Genomic DNA, 15042 nt, shown 5'->3' with positions numbered 1-15042 from the left:
TTGGTTTGTGTCTAGGGTTGGAGACAAAACTTAGAGGTCTAGAGACAAAAATCACGAGAGCACTACAGACCACATCCCCACACATTATTCATATGAGGATTCGGTGAAGACAACAACCTTCGAGGCCCTTGCCGTGAAAAAAAAAAAAAAAAGTCCCTAAAACCTCTTCAGGCCCACAGAACACATATAAGGAGGTTTTCAGTTCATTGGTTGAGCCATTATGTCATGGCCCATACAACCAAGAGCACAAGCCATACCCAAATACGTGCATTCCTAAAACTTCTACAGCCTGAGTGGAGTGGTGAAATGCCAAACCTACATGCTCATTTCATGAGCTCAATGAAAACACTGTGATCCAAAAGACTAGACTGATTACCTACTCAGTTCGCAGCACTGATTTAAGCAACAGAAAAATTCTACATCTGCAAGCTGGATTTCTTTAAAAAGAGAAACTGAAAGTAGGGGTTGTTTGTTGTACTATTTATCAAGGGCTTACTGTGCACTTGGCACATAGCTGGGCCCTATACTCACGTTGTTTAACTTGAACCCTACGACAGCCTGAGGAAGGGCGTATTATTAACCACATTCAGCAGATGTGGGAAGTTGACTAAGAAAAGTGAAGGATCTTGTTCAAGGTCACATAGCTAAAAGGTGGCAATGCTGGAATTCAAAACCAAGCCTTGGAAGTGTAGAGAAGGGTCTTAATCATTGGGAAGAATCACAACCTGTTCATTCTCTTCGCCCTCTTCCCTCCGTACAGTCAGACTCTTAATGCAAAGAGAGTGGACAGTGGCTCGGTTCTTGAGTCGCACTGCCTGCATTCAGAGCCGGAGGCTTTCGGCGGCTGTGATTTGTAGAGCAGGGAATTCAACTTTAGAAGGGGCTTTTCCAATTCTGTAATAAGGTAACAATTACCAACTAATCACGCCACACCTCCTCTGGCTTCAGAACACCCCAGACCATTATATCAAACATCTGTCTAACCAGCACTAAGAAGCTACTTCAATCCAATGAATGCTAGAGTCCAAACTGAAACTGTTCTCTATCTGCCCCCACCCCCACCTCTGCCCCAGCCATCACACCCCTCTCTGCAGTCAGAATACCTAATACTTCTGTTCGGACCGCTTCGGCAACATTATGTCCTCTTACTCTTCTAGGGAAATAGAAAGATTTTTATGGAAACAAATTTATACACACACACACACACACGCGCGCGCGCACACACAAGCTAGCCGAGAGAGAGAGAGAGATATACATGTAATTAATCCATTCCCTTCAAAATGTTTAGCATCTGAAAAACAAACCCAAAAAAGTGAATAATAGGAAACAATCCTAAATTCAAAGCTAAGTACAGGCATTCGGTGACCTTTGGTGTTTTCACTGCAAGAAAACTTTCTAACACATTCCAAATCAGTTTCAGTTACCAAATCCTAAATAATCAAATTTACATTTTTGTTGGGTGGCAAAGTACCCATGTCCTCAGTAAGCCTGGAATATATCAGGCAATTACACTTGCTTTTTTAAAAGAGTAGATCTCACAAGATCTGAACTTGACAACAGCTCGGTCTGCTTCTTATGGGTGGACATGGGTTGGTTGTCTCTATTAGGTCTTTCCTTAGAGTGCTTCACACACTTAAATATGGTACTACAACTCATTTTCACAAACGTATAAACGTTCGTATCTGAAATGAACAAAGTACAGTATTAGGGGCTTTTAGTTGTAAAAGTGCTGATATCACAGTGCAGAGTGGGAGAGAAAGAAAGACCTGTAATACAGCAGAACATTACTGGTATGAACAAAGGGCCAGCTAGCCCACAAATGTACACTGCAGATCACAAGTGGAAGCAGGAGAAGCAAAACCAACTGAACACCATGGAAGAGGGTACAGAGCATAAATCCCAAGGGGAGCCTGAGAAGAAAGGATGAGTAAACAAAAGTTAATAAAAAGGATGGACAAAAGTGGAAATCTTTTAAAATAAAAAGCCTTATGCCTTAAAACTAATAAATTTGTAAATATATTCAGAATTATATATTTATAATTAAATGAAGAGGTTCTAAAGTGGTAACACACTTTTAGTGCATATCCTTCCATCCTTAGAGCAGGTGGTGGGATGGCTATTATTGGTTTCAGTGAGCAGGAGTTTTTAAAGTGTGTTCTGAGAAACTCTGGAATTACAGAGAAACACATTTCACTTTCAAACAACTGTGACACATCCATTCAAATGAGCAACCTCCAGTTAATGTGAAAGGGATCCAGATTCCCTGCGGTTGACACTATCACAATGTCTCATGGGCTGCTAGGCGAGCTTCGTTCTGTGCAAACTCTGGAATAAAGAACCGATGCATGTATCTGAACTTCTGAAAAATGTCCTGTTGGTTAGAACGGATGTTGCTCTGCACAGGTTTCCTTTTTAATTCAAGCCTGTGCGCCTCCTTAGGTAAAGCTGTGCAGGTGAGCACGATTTAACACACAGTGGCCAAGTTCAATTACATGCCACACAAGGTTCAGGGGCCTAGGCTGGGTTCACAGTAGACCATGGTTGGGTAGTGAGAATGCTCAATACCATCCCATCATTATCAATTGTTTTTATGCTTATTATACATTTTTGTGCTTCCCCAATAATATTTATGAAGGGGGATGGGAATAGGTGCTAGGTAATGTTAGTGATTCAACTTCAAAACAAAAATATCCTTTTTCAAGAGCCTAGGCCAATTTAATTTAAATTTAAATTTAAAACTATCTCAAGATTATAATCCATCTGTGTGAATCATGATTTCCTTGATACCAGAACCAGAAATAACCTGGATGCTGAAACTGATATAAAACTGCACTTCTGATTCATAATCCTAATTTCAATATATTTTTTAAAGATTTTATTTATTTATTTGATGGAGAGAGAGCAGGAGAGCACAGGCAAGGGGAGCAGCAGAGGGAGAGGGAGAAGCAGGGTCTCCACTGAGCAGGGAGCCTGATGTGGGGCTCGATCCCAGGACCCCAGGATCATGACTTCAGGTGAAGGCAGACGCTTAACCAACTGAGCCATCCAGGCGCCCCCTCTAACTTCAATATTTTGGGGTCCTGAACACAGCCTCATTGTTCTCACTGACTGACCCTGTAATGAGTACTCTTCATAAACTTGCACTTTAAAAGTGGATTTACACCAATAAAACACTGCTTTGGATCTGCTGTATGTATGGGGATTCTGTGCACAATTTTTATTTTAAAAAAGCCTTTCAAGATAGTATTAAACTGTTGTATGCTTCTCGTACGGGTCCCTACTCTCTTTTCCTATTACTGAAGTTTTTCAGGCCATATATTTAGTTCTTTGAGTTTGTACGCTTTCTTGGACATATTCCTCCTTTCAACTGAGGTGTTTTAATTAATTCATTTATTTATTTTGGGGCAGTGGTGGAGCAGGAGAGGTGAAGGGCAAGTAGTAGGAGGGGAAGACACATATACCATAGAGGCACTTTTCCCCACCAACACGAACAAAGATGAAACACACTTCAGGCTGGAAAATAAGCAAGTCAACGAGACGTGATTTCATAGGGAGCATATGAAGGTTCTGCTAGAGTGGTTTCCTGCTTTAACAGCTTTGCAGCCTTATTTTATTTGGGGCTGCTGGAGCCAAGGGAACTTCGTTTGGTTAGGAGATTGAAATTTGTCTTTATATCTTTTCCATCTATCATTTGTTTGTACAGTTTCTTTACTTTCCCCGCCCCTGGAGTCAGGTTGTGTAATACTTGGGCATTTAAAGGAAAGGGTCTGCATCCCTTAGGAATGTACTGAACAGCTGCAAACCTCCTCAAACACTAATCCCTAAAAAGCAGACAAAATATCAAGAAGTATTTTTCTTACTTAAAATTTTTTTCAGGAGGCAGATCAAGAAAACATAATACTGCACTTGAGAGGGAATGACTCTGGAGTAAAAAAAAGAAAGGAGGCCCAGAAAGTCACAAGCTGGCTATGTCCCCACAGAAGAGATTATCATTATAAATGCATCAAAAGGATAAACCTGCACAGCTGAATCATTAGCTTCAAATCCATTAGGCCAGTTTTTCTCCTTCAACTTTAGACTATTTATGGACGTTCAACAAAACTTAGCAGCAAATGCTCCAAGGGATTTCTCTACAATATCTCGGGTAAAGAGAGAACTCTAGAAAGGTCCATGTTGGCCTCCCTATTACACTTCCCTTTTTCGCCACATCCCCTCTGTTCCGTTTCAGTTGTCTCCCCTATAAGATGGACACGCGCCCCGTTGGTGTACGTCTCGCTCCCTAAAGATCTGCAAAACCTCACTGTAAAATCCCAGAAGGCCTCCTGGCCGAAGGTGCCGTTTAATGAAGAACCGCTGTGCTCACAGCTCTGCAAATGGGACACGTGACACAAGCTTGGCATTCTGGATGGCTGGACCTTCTGCACTCTTCTACGGAGGTGCGTTTCCTTTTGGGCCAATGGCCCCCGCCTGCCCACCTACGGGGCTGTTATGCGGCTAAAATCAAACGCTGAATGCAAAAGAATTACATCAGCAGTAAAGCACTGAACAAATGTGAAGAAATATTATTATTTTTATTTCCAAACAAACTGGGATCAGCTTTCGTCAATTTCCAACAGGCTCCTCACCAGGCCCTGGGCCAGGGCCAAGAGCGCAGCCTGCTGAAAATGCACAGCCCTTGGCCAAGAATGGTGGGGATGAGACGGCAGCAATCGGCAATTAACCGAGCAGCTGTATGTCTCTGGGAAGACGTGAGGGAGATACCAAAGGGAGAGCAGAATTTAATCTTCCACTGTCCTTTCCCTAAGAAACAATCACTCCTGCATTCTACACGGGGAACCGTGTGCTGAAGGAGACAGGAAGGAAGCCAAAGGGAACTCGGATCACCAGAGCCCGAGACACTTCAGCCACTTCCTCTGAGCCCCTCTTTCTCAGAATTCCTATCAAAACTACCAGTCCGTCCACAGGGATGGCAAATATCAATCCATCTAAGAAAAATACGATTCCTCACATTCGAAAATAGACATATATGGGATGAGAGACAAAACCCAAAATGAGTTAAATACATTCGATATATGTTACTGAGTGGCCGACTATGAAGAGGATAGAAAAAAGACCAAAAAAAACCCCCCAAAGAACAAAAAACAAAAACCGGTACCTGCTTAATAAAAGGGATCATTTAGTGACAGTTGGACAGGGAACTAGTGACAAGCAGGGAGTCGGCTTTTTAAGCCTAAATTCCCTCCTGGCACCTTGATTAAAATGAAATGAACTGAGGCAGCCAAAGAGATTATTTTATTCAGATGAATGTTATTAGCCTTTCTGGCTTATTTTCTCTATTATGCATTTTGCTGATGCTGACAGAAGCAGACGGGCTGGATGGAGAGGCAAAGCTGCAGCGGATTTATGGTTTGACAGCGCCATGCATAAAATCAGACCCTTGCTGACCCAGATAAGCCAGAGGATGGATGGGATTTGCTGGGGAAGGTGTTAAAAGAAGGAGGGGAGAAAAAAAAATCACCAAGGTGGGAAGTGACTTGAAAAAGATTCTGCCTATAATGGTGGCCCCTGGTTGTGCGAACCAGGAGCTCGGTGGCAGCCTGGAGGCAGGTTTCCAAAGACAGCAGGCAGGGTTGGGGGGGGGGCAGGCACACTTCTCAGAGCTTATCACAGCTCCGCTTCAGCCTTGCCGGCAGTGAGATCAGGGTAGGAGAGCTCCGACACAGGAAAAGGGCCAAAGGCAAAAATGTATATTCTATGTATGGAGAAATGAGCTTTCACATTTTCAGGGACAAGTTCATCCCACAAATTGTCTTCAGGAGCCGAGATAGATGATTAGAAAGGATTCAAGCAGTGGTGTACCCACCTTCCTCAAAATAGTCTAAATTGTCCCCTATAATCAGGTTTGGGGGAAGTGCTGTATGGAAATGGCATTCTTGTGGCTCTGGATTAGTTCCAGGGAGCCCAGCCACACCCTTGGGATCATGGCATGTCCACAAGCTGAGAGCTGAAGAATCTGCTTTGAAGTTGAGAACGGGACTGGCATCGTGTCTGACATCTTAATAACTATTTCCTGAATGATTACAGGACCAACGTTCCCCCCCTGGGTTATGTCAGAAAACTGGGAGGGGTTCTCAAATCTGAGCCATCGTAGACCCTAACCAAAGATGTCTCCATCAATTTATGACAGGCAGGAGACTTTGCTTTCCCTTCAGCCATCCCCACCCGACCCCGTGTTCATGGCAGGGAGGCTGGAGATTCTTATAATCACTCAAGACAGCTCTGTGGACATCATTGAGACCAGACCCGGCAGCAGTGGAGGGTGTCTACACAAGATTTAAATCTCTGTCATTCAGATTTCTTGCCTAGATTTCTGACATCTTATTGTCCAGGTCCCTTCTCTAAAGTCTTCTTGTTTCACTCAATGAACAAATCGTGACTGAGCACCTCCTAGATGCCAGGTACTGTTCTGAGCTCTAGAGATAAAGGGAGTAACATTCTTGTTTCTGACCTGCTTCTCCCACATTTGCAGAACCTCCTGGATCTGATACATGGTCTTCTTGCTCCTAGCATGTCCATGAGCCACAACCCACATCTTATCTTGGTCTCAATGTTCGTGTGTACACTGACCCATTGTGGAACCCTGGTCTGGCTGACAAAGAAGACCTGCCTGCCCAGCAGCCTTCTCTATGGCTTCTGCAGACCTGGGACCTTCCCTTTGTTTATACTCTCTGTCTTGCCACTAGTGTTCTCAGAACTATAGGGAGGTATAAACAAAGAGGCTACTAAACTCTCCCTGGGTAACTCTGGGTACAATCCAAATACTAGAGAACAAACACTATGCACACCTCACCCCAATATAATCCATAGAACCAAAGGCCTAGAAATTCATTTATGCATTACATTTCCATCCTGAACGCCCCCCAAAATAGTCTGTGGTCATATCAAAAGATGTGAGCTGACTAATTCACTTAAAACATCATAGCAAGAGCAAAAGACATAACAAAGGTATGACTGATGAGCAAGGAACAAAAAATATATGTTTCTCAGTTTAAAAAGATTTTATAACCATCTACATTACCGTTAACACATATTCCTTATTATAAGAATTCCACAGAATAATCTGTGAATAACTCTACAATTATATCTTGTTTTTTCTTCTCTAGTTAATTAAGATGTCACCAGAAACCCCATAAGTAATTACAGCACATGACAAACACACAGAAAAAAAAAAAACCACGCAGATGTGTTAACAGATTTTTTGAATGAATGAAATCTTGGGAGATGCCTGAGACAGACAGCCTGGCTCACCGCTGCTGGCTCATTCCAGAGAAATACCTGTCTGTGCCAAACTGGAATGACGTCACCCAAAAATCCACACACTTATTTTCAAAGCAGTAACCACTACCTTGGGAGCAGGCATCTCCCTGGCACCAGGCACGAGCTGAGAAGCTTGATCTACAGCCAGTAACTCCTGCCCGGCAAATGGTGCATAAGCATGCCAAGTACCAACAAGCCACTTGGGAAGAAAGGGTATCCCTAAGTTTCAGACCTCCCCCTCCTGAATACCTGTTAATGGGATAATGAGTTCCCTTACATGGCTCACAACAATGAAGAAGAAGGAATAAAGAAATAGCACTTGATTCTTTGAAACTACAGAGCTAAATGGATTGAAGTCTAAATAGTCATTGGATCAGCCTCATGCATTGCTATCAGTTCTCACGTGTTACTTTTTTTTAAGATTTTATTTATTTATTCATGAGAGACAGAGAGAGAGAGAGCGAGAAAGAGAGAGAGAGAGAGAGAGAGAGGCAGAGGCAGAGGGAAAAGCAGGCTCCCTGAGGAGCAGAGAGCCCAATGGGGGACTGGATCCGAGGACCAGGGGATCACGACCTGAGCCGAAGGCAGACACTTAACCAACTAAACCACCCAGGCACCTTCTCATGTGTTATTTTGATATTTATCTTGGTTTATTGGAAGGAAGTCTGTTGAGGACAGGGCATATTTTGGAATAGTCAATGAACATCTATCACCAAGAAATGGGCAGGTACCTAATCAGCACTGACTAATGACAGATACCACAGTCACAGAAATCTTGTAAATGTTGAGCACAGTAAAACAATTCATTTAATGAACAGTTAGTATCTTCAGCCTCCATCAATGCTGCCAAACAACTGCGGTAGCATGTATCTGGGTGGTTATTGAGTGACTGAGTTTGTACACACACTGGCTGTGTGCTCTAAATGACAGCATATTATTAACCATGCCAATACTTGGCTGGCAAAATTTTAAAGGTTTGGGTGGAGTAAGAGATGCCCTGGTCAATTTCCAGGTTAGCAGGTGATTGAGTTCTACAGGTCTGTAAGTAATCCAGATGAACGATGGTACCCCGTCCCAGCGAGGTGATACTCTGCAAAGCACCCTGAACCATGCCTCTGACCTAGAACCTAGTCTTAGTTCTGCCACTTGCTAGAGCCAGGTAATCTTGCATCAGCCACAGAGGCACTCTGGGCCTCAACATTTCTTTAGCCACTTAAAGAAATAAATGGGGACAGCAGAACCACCCTGCCTAACTCGCAAGGCTATTGTGAAGATCATCAAGTCAAACAAGGTGATCCCCATAAAAAAAAGTTCATAAACACTGAAGTGCTCTACATCTACAAATCAGTATTGTCATCATTTGTTATTATTGTTTTAACTATTATTATCACTTGACAGCCCATGCAATGGGTTCACACCCACAAAACAAAGTGGCTACAGTCATGTCTGAAAAGACAAACAGGTCTCAAAATTCCCAGGCCTTACTATTCAAGTTTGCAATGAACTTGGCTTTATCAATTTTATACTTCATCGGTGCATTAAATAGGAATATACTTTGTTGTTATTAACTTAATCATCTGGGTTCTCTGGAAACTTCCCAACTCGGTGACTCTCCTATGCCCAACCTAGAAGAGAATTTAGAAGAAAGACTTGTTCAAGTGCAGAGAGAAAAGCCAGAGGGTACAAAAAGTAGCATCATGGAACGTCAGTTCTAGAAGAGACTTTCTAGGTGGTCTAGAGTCTAGACCTAACATCATTTTCTAAATGAGGAAACCGAGGCTCAGGTGGTAGAGCAGGGCAAGAACCTAGGTCTCCTGAGTAGCCATCATTTTCTCATTTCACGGTGGTTGTTGCTCTATTTCAACTAAAAAGCCCTTAGCATCTGTAGGGCCCTGGTGCTGAAAGAGTTAATGGACAATGCTCAGCTGCCCAAGCCCCGGAGCACAGAGCTATTCCAAGACAACACATAACCGGAATACCAAGCGTCCATGAACCCAGAGGGAACAAAACTGCTGGTGCTTAACGGCGCCGGAAAGCATGTTGACACACTGCATGTGGTTACACATGAAAGGCAAGTGACTAGGAAAAGCAGTTTTGAATCCCACCCCATTCTAATTTGGGAATGGCTCTGGGCACCTACTGAAGCCCTGGGCCACACCCCAGCCGCTCTGTAAAATGACCCTGGAGTTCCTTCCCTCTCTGCTCTGTGGCCTCAGTTCAGTTAACTCCTTCTCTGCTTCCAGCAGGGCCAAAGCAGTTCTTAGAACCAGAGGACTATCAAGGGAAATCAAGATCCAAGAGAGAAAAATCCACGGGGAGATTCTCGGTGTGGATTCAGATGATAGCCACTAATATCTGCCATCTCCAAGGGAATGTGTGGCCTGAAGCCTTGAGCAGCCAGGCTCCTGAGTCTGAGGGTAGCTTCTCTAAGTGTGAGTCTCCAGCACCCCCAAATCACTGTGCATCAGAGTCACCTGTGGTGCTTTTTTAAAATATGGATTCCGGTGCTCCTCTGCCAGAGATTCTGCTTCCCTAGGGGTACAGTGATGCTCAAGAATCTGCATTTTATTTTATTTTAATTTTTTGAACGTTTTATTTATTTAAGTAATCTCTACACCAACGTAGGGCTGGAACTCACAACCCTAAGATCAAGAACTGCACGCTCCTCTGACTGAGCCAGCCAGGTGCCCCGGGAATCTGCATTTTAAATACACATCCCAGGTAATATCATGCACACCAAAATTTTAAGAACCAATGCTCTTAAAGCAATGTTTTTTTAAACCAGGGTACAACCTATTAGTGGGGTTAATAAACCAATTTAGCAGGTTACCACCCAGCATTTCACAAAAAATGAAAGCAAAAACACAGAACAAAGTAGAAAATATCAGAGTACAACACAAAGAGCAAAGACCTATAGGGATTGTTTTACAAAAATGCTGTTCTCAGTTATTTAAAAATACACCGTGAAATGTCTATACATGTGTGTATTCCAGCTTGTACTACAAAATATTTTTATAAGATCTTTTTTGGGGGTGATTACATACCCCAGATCCTTTTTGAGAAACTAAGAATTCTCCTCCAAGTATTCGCCAAAGAAAGGAGGGAAGGAGGGAGGGAGGGAGGGAGGGAAGTGTTATGTACATACACACAGTAACATATGAGTCATGGGTCCCTGAACTTTGAGAAGCTCAAGCCCTGAGGACTTCTCTTGAGGATACTCCTGACAGCAGCTTAGTACTCTGGTCAGAGTGGGCACCTGACAATTACTGGACTGCGCCAACAACTTTCTCCTGAAGCTCTGTAAATGACTACTAGTATCTGCCTAACGCACCTGTAAGATAAGTGGCCCACCATGTTGATTCTCTTTCTCTCAGATTCAGGGCGACTAGAAATGTTGAAGTTCAACGTGTTCCTCAGAACGTTGGGAGAAAGCTGTTAGCAAATGAGAAGAATGAGGAGAGCAGTACTGTGGGCACAACATCAGTGTTCCCCAAGGAACATGCTCCCTGTCTATAGCAGTGCAAGGGTAGGCTGCGGGACTGGCGCCTTTCTGCACCCCTACTGATAATGTCAGCAGAGGAACACAAACTTTATTCCCAAGTTGGTGACTTCTTTGACCAGTAAATGCACACATATTTATAAACACAGAAACCCCAGCTTCTTCTTCTCTCTATGGCCAAAAGGACACAAATTCCTCAGCGCTTGACAGGAGGTTCAAAAAAGGCACAGACAATGAGAAAAAGAGCAACAACCCAGCTTGATCCTCAACGTGGTCTCCTCCCAATGGCGAAACCCACCTGCACAAAGAAAGGGTGAAATTGGGGGCAAAGGTTTTAGAAACCGGCCCCTGTCCAATAAGGCACATATAACGTGGGAGAGGTCAGGAGAGATGGAGAAGTCAGGCAGGGAGGACTATTAAGAAAACAGAGAATCAAACCTCAAAACTATTCTAAAATTTCCTGATGCTTTTCAGTAACTTGTTTTCATGTGGTGGAAACTGGCACAGCATCTAGGATGCTTTGGGTCCATCTGTTTTTGAACTTAAGCTGAAGGCAAGATTCAGAACAGCTGGATTCAGCAGCACTGACCATGTTATATGTGTCTGGAGAAAAGAAAGAAATAGAAGAAGTGTGTGGGAGATGGAGGAAGAGTTACATGGGGCAAAGGAAGGGGAATCTGGAAGCCATCCCCAGGCAGAGAGGAGACATTGGCCAGGTCAACACTGGTGCAAAAGAACTTTTAGAGAGGCCAGAGCATCTGAGCACAGAAAGCCGAGGAGAAGAAACAGTGGGGGCATCAGAACAGGGAGCCAGCAAACAGGCCAGCAACAGGGCCGAAAATTCTGTAAATCTGGGTATCAGTGAGCAGTATCCTGCAGCTTCACCTCCGAGGGACCAGATCCAGATCGTCCAAGGTACAACATCAAGCATATTACATGAGTTGCTGGTAATCAGCCTAGAACTGAGATGAGAGGGGGACTCTTGATTCCCTAAATGCAAGAGAGGTGCTCATGGAGAACAGCAGGGAGAACGAGAGAGAAAGTGGCGAGGGTCATAACCCATCCGGTGGCTTTCCCACAGTCACGGTGGGCCCAGCAATGAGGGGGAAATGGCCTGAGGGTGGTCCGCAGTGTCCATCCTGTGTCTGCCTTATGGCCCCAGCACTGACTTCTGATAATGCCCTAAGTACATCTATGGATGAGCAGGTCTCTCACTTCTCCCGAGGCTGCTCAATCTCTACTCAAGAGAAAAGATTTGGCGGTGAGAAATGTCCATCAAGACCTTATTCTGACAGGGAAAAAATACAATACAAACAGAAATAAATAACCCAAATGGTATTTCAAACCAGTAATATAACCACACTCAAGGTCTGGAGGCTGGAAGAGAAGGAAATGACAGCCAACTTTCTGAACCCTGTGTTTTGGACCTTAAGGCTGGAAACAAGCAAAGAGACAATACTTTCTAAACCTGTATTAAAGTCTAGTTAGTAGTCATCTTCTTCAGAGGCATGGGTTAGCAGTTCTGAAACTATCTTGTGTATATCCTAGGACTGAGCAATTAAATACATATATGACAGATAATAGGTGCCAGATTTCTCACTGTTCAGAGAACAGGGTTATAGATGTGAAAAAGGGAGAAAATAGAATAAAACATGTGGTGATGGATTGGAATTGAAGATATTGATGTGCCTTGTAGGCTTTACTAGAGATAAGCCTATAGAGAGACAGATAGAGAAGTATGTGGGTATACGCATGCGTGCACACACACCTGTTTACTGCCTCTGCCTGCTGAGAGGGACTATAAACAGTGGTAGTCTAGTAACAAAGAGCACACCTAGTATCCGTGGTTTCTAAATACCATTCACCATTAACAGGATCCAGGGCTCTTGGAAGAAAGGGCTTCTAAAGTGAAGCAAGGAAAGTACAAGATGAGGCTAGAACAACTTTTTGTGCCAGAAAGTTGAATGGTGGGGACATATCAAAAGGACACAGGAACCAGCTTGAAGGGACTCCACTAGCCAAGCCTGGAATGAACATCAAAATAAATAAAGACAGAAGGATTATAACCTATTAGGGGCACCTGGGTGGCTCAGTCGGATAAGCATTTGCCTTCGGCTCAGGTCATGATCCTGGAGTCCCTGGATGGAGCCCAGTGCCGGGCTCCCTGCTCAGCGGGGAGTCTGCCTCTGCCTCCCCTCCCCAGCCCCTGCTCCTGCTCTCTAACTCACTCTCTCAAATAAATAAACTCCTTTAAAAAAGGGGGGGGGATTATAACCTGTTGAATAAAAGCAGAATCCATGAGTCCAAATTGATATACACAAATAACTAGACAAATATCTGGGGGAGATGGAGAAGTTCTTCCTTACAGCAGAATCCCGACAGATAAATGTAGAAAAAAATGATGGAAACTAGGAAAATTACCATTTGGTAACCATCATCATAATAACTGATTCAAGCAAGAATAATCACCACGTTACAACTGATAGGTGGAAGTTTTGAAGGACAATATGATATTTACATGGTCTCAAAGCATCTCTCCAAAATCATGCATTAATTACAAAGCATAAACTAGAATAACTTTATGGTAGAGAAATCTGGCAGACACCACCCTAAGCAAATGATCAAAGTTAACATCACCAACAGTGGGAAATCATCAGCCAGTGACTCCTGATATAATGCGCTGAGACTATAACATCAGTCCTATGGTATTCCTGTCCAAAGCACATGACCTAAATGTAATCATAAAGAAATACTGGACATTATCAGAGACACCAAATTAGGAGACATTCTACAAAATAACAGAGCTGAATGCTCCCCACATGGACTACAATGAAAGAACTGGAAACCATTCCACATCAAAGGAAACTAAAGAGACAAGGCAACTGAATGAAATGTATAATCCTGGCCTTTTTTTGGCCAAAAAGAAAATTTGGGGAACAAATGATAAATCTAAATGTCTGTGGATTATGTACTATTATTCTGTCAATACTTATACCCTGATTTTGATCACTGTACTGGTCATTATGTCATAGAACAACCTTATTTTAAGTGAATACACATTGGAGTATGTGGAGGTAGACGAGCATCATGTCTGCAAATTATGCTCAAGTGTTTCGGAAAAAAAATATGCATGAGTTGGGTATGGAGAGAAAAAGAAGTAGAAAGCAAATGTAGTAATATGTTAACACTTTCGGACAAACTGGACAAATGACAGAAATTCTCCGACCATTCTTGCAAGTTTTCTGTAAGTCTAAAATGATACCAAAAACAATGTTTAAAGATCCCATTCTGGAGAAAAGTGAAAAGAAATCCTTTCTCCCATCTCTCCTTTGGCACTAAATATATGCTACTTTGTGTTAATCTTTTTTTCATATAAACCTCCTGTCTTCCGCATGACACAATGAGCCTCCTGAGGGCAGAAGCTGGGTTCTACACCCCTCTGTGACCCAGCACCTGCCACAACCCGTCAGTCATTACTGATTATGAAGATGAAGCCAAGTGTTTATGACCAAATCACATATAATACGGGTGACTTAAAGGATCACTCAACAATTCTGGCTCCTCAACCTTGAACTCTTCACCTTCTCAGAACACCCATGTGCACAAACATGCAAACACACACACACACACACACGCACAACCTTAAAATATTTCACATTAAATGAGAACCTCCATGAGAACAGTGGCTTATTCTTCTGTGTGTATTTAATTCCTAGCATAGCCCTTGGTGTAGGCTAAGTGCTGAATAAACGTATAAATTGCTGAAATGTACAGGTGAACCTCACTTAACAGGATTGATGTTCACCAAAACTTTCTATGTTAATGAACAAAAGGGCCAGGAGTGCACTTGTTTTCCAGAAGAAAGAAAAGCACAAGGATGTTCTTTAGCCCCCAAAATAATAAGTGAGCTTATCAAAGATTTTCAAGCCAATATTTCTGACTAGAGTGGCTTGAAAACTGGCCCAGACCTGATAAATTGCTTTTTTCATTTGATTAAAGGTGGGAAATTTCTAAAGCCTTCTCTAATTTGGAAACAAGAAAGCCTACTAAAGATGTATTATAGGGGTACCTGGCTGGCTCAGCCAGTGGAGGGTGCAACTTTTGATCCTGGGGTCGTGAGTTCAAGCCCCCCAAGTAGAGGGACGGAGGGGGGAAGAGGAAAGGAAAAGGAAAAGGAAAAGGAAAAGGAAAAGGAAAAAAGGAAAAGGAAAAGGGAAAGGAAAAGG

At 43.0% G+C, this 15042-nt stretch overlaps 1 protein-coding gene across 9 annotated transcripts in view; it reads right to left on the bottom strand.

The window, feature by feature from the left end:
* The window catches only part of SRGAP2 (SLIT-ROBO Rho GTPase activating protein 2), a 228822-nt gene that overhangs the window by 117530 nt on the left and 96250 nt on the right, over positions 1–15042 (bottom strand). The window lies entirely within an intron of this gene.

The sequence above is a fragment of the Callorhinus ursinus genome, unplaced genomic scaffold, assembly GCF_003265705.2.
Source record: "Callorhinus ursinus isolate GAN/ISIS: 27379988/994484 unplaced genomic scaffold, GSC_fseal_2.0 scaffold57, whole genome shotgun sequence".
Lineage (NCBI taxonomy): Eukaryota > Metazoa > Chordata > Mammalia > Carnivora > Otariidae > Callorhinus > Callorhinus ursinus.
Note: the sequence above shows the minus strand (reverse complement) of the source record. Positions and strands in the feature narration are given on the sequence as shown.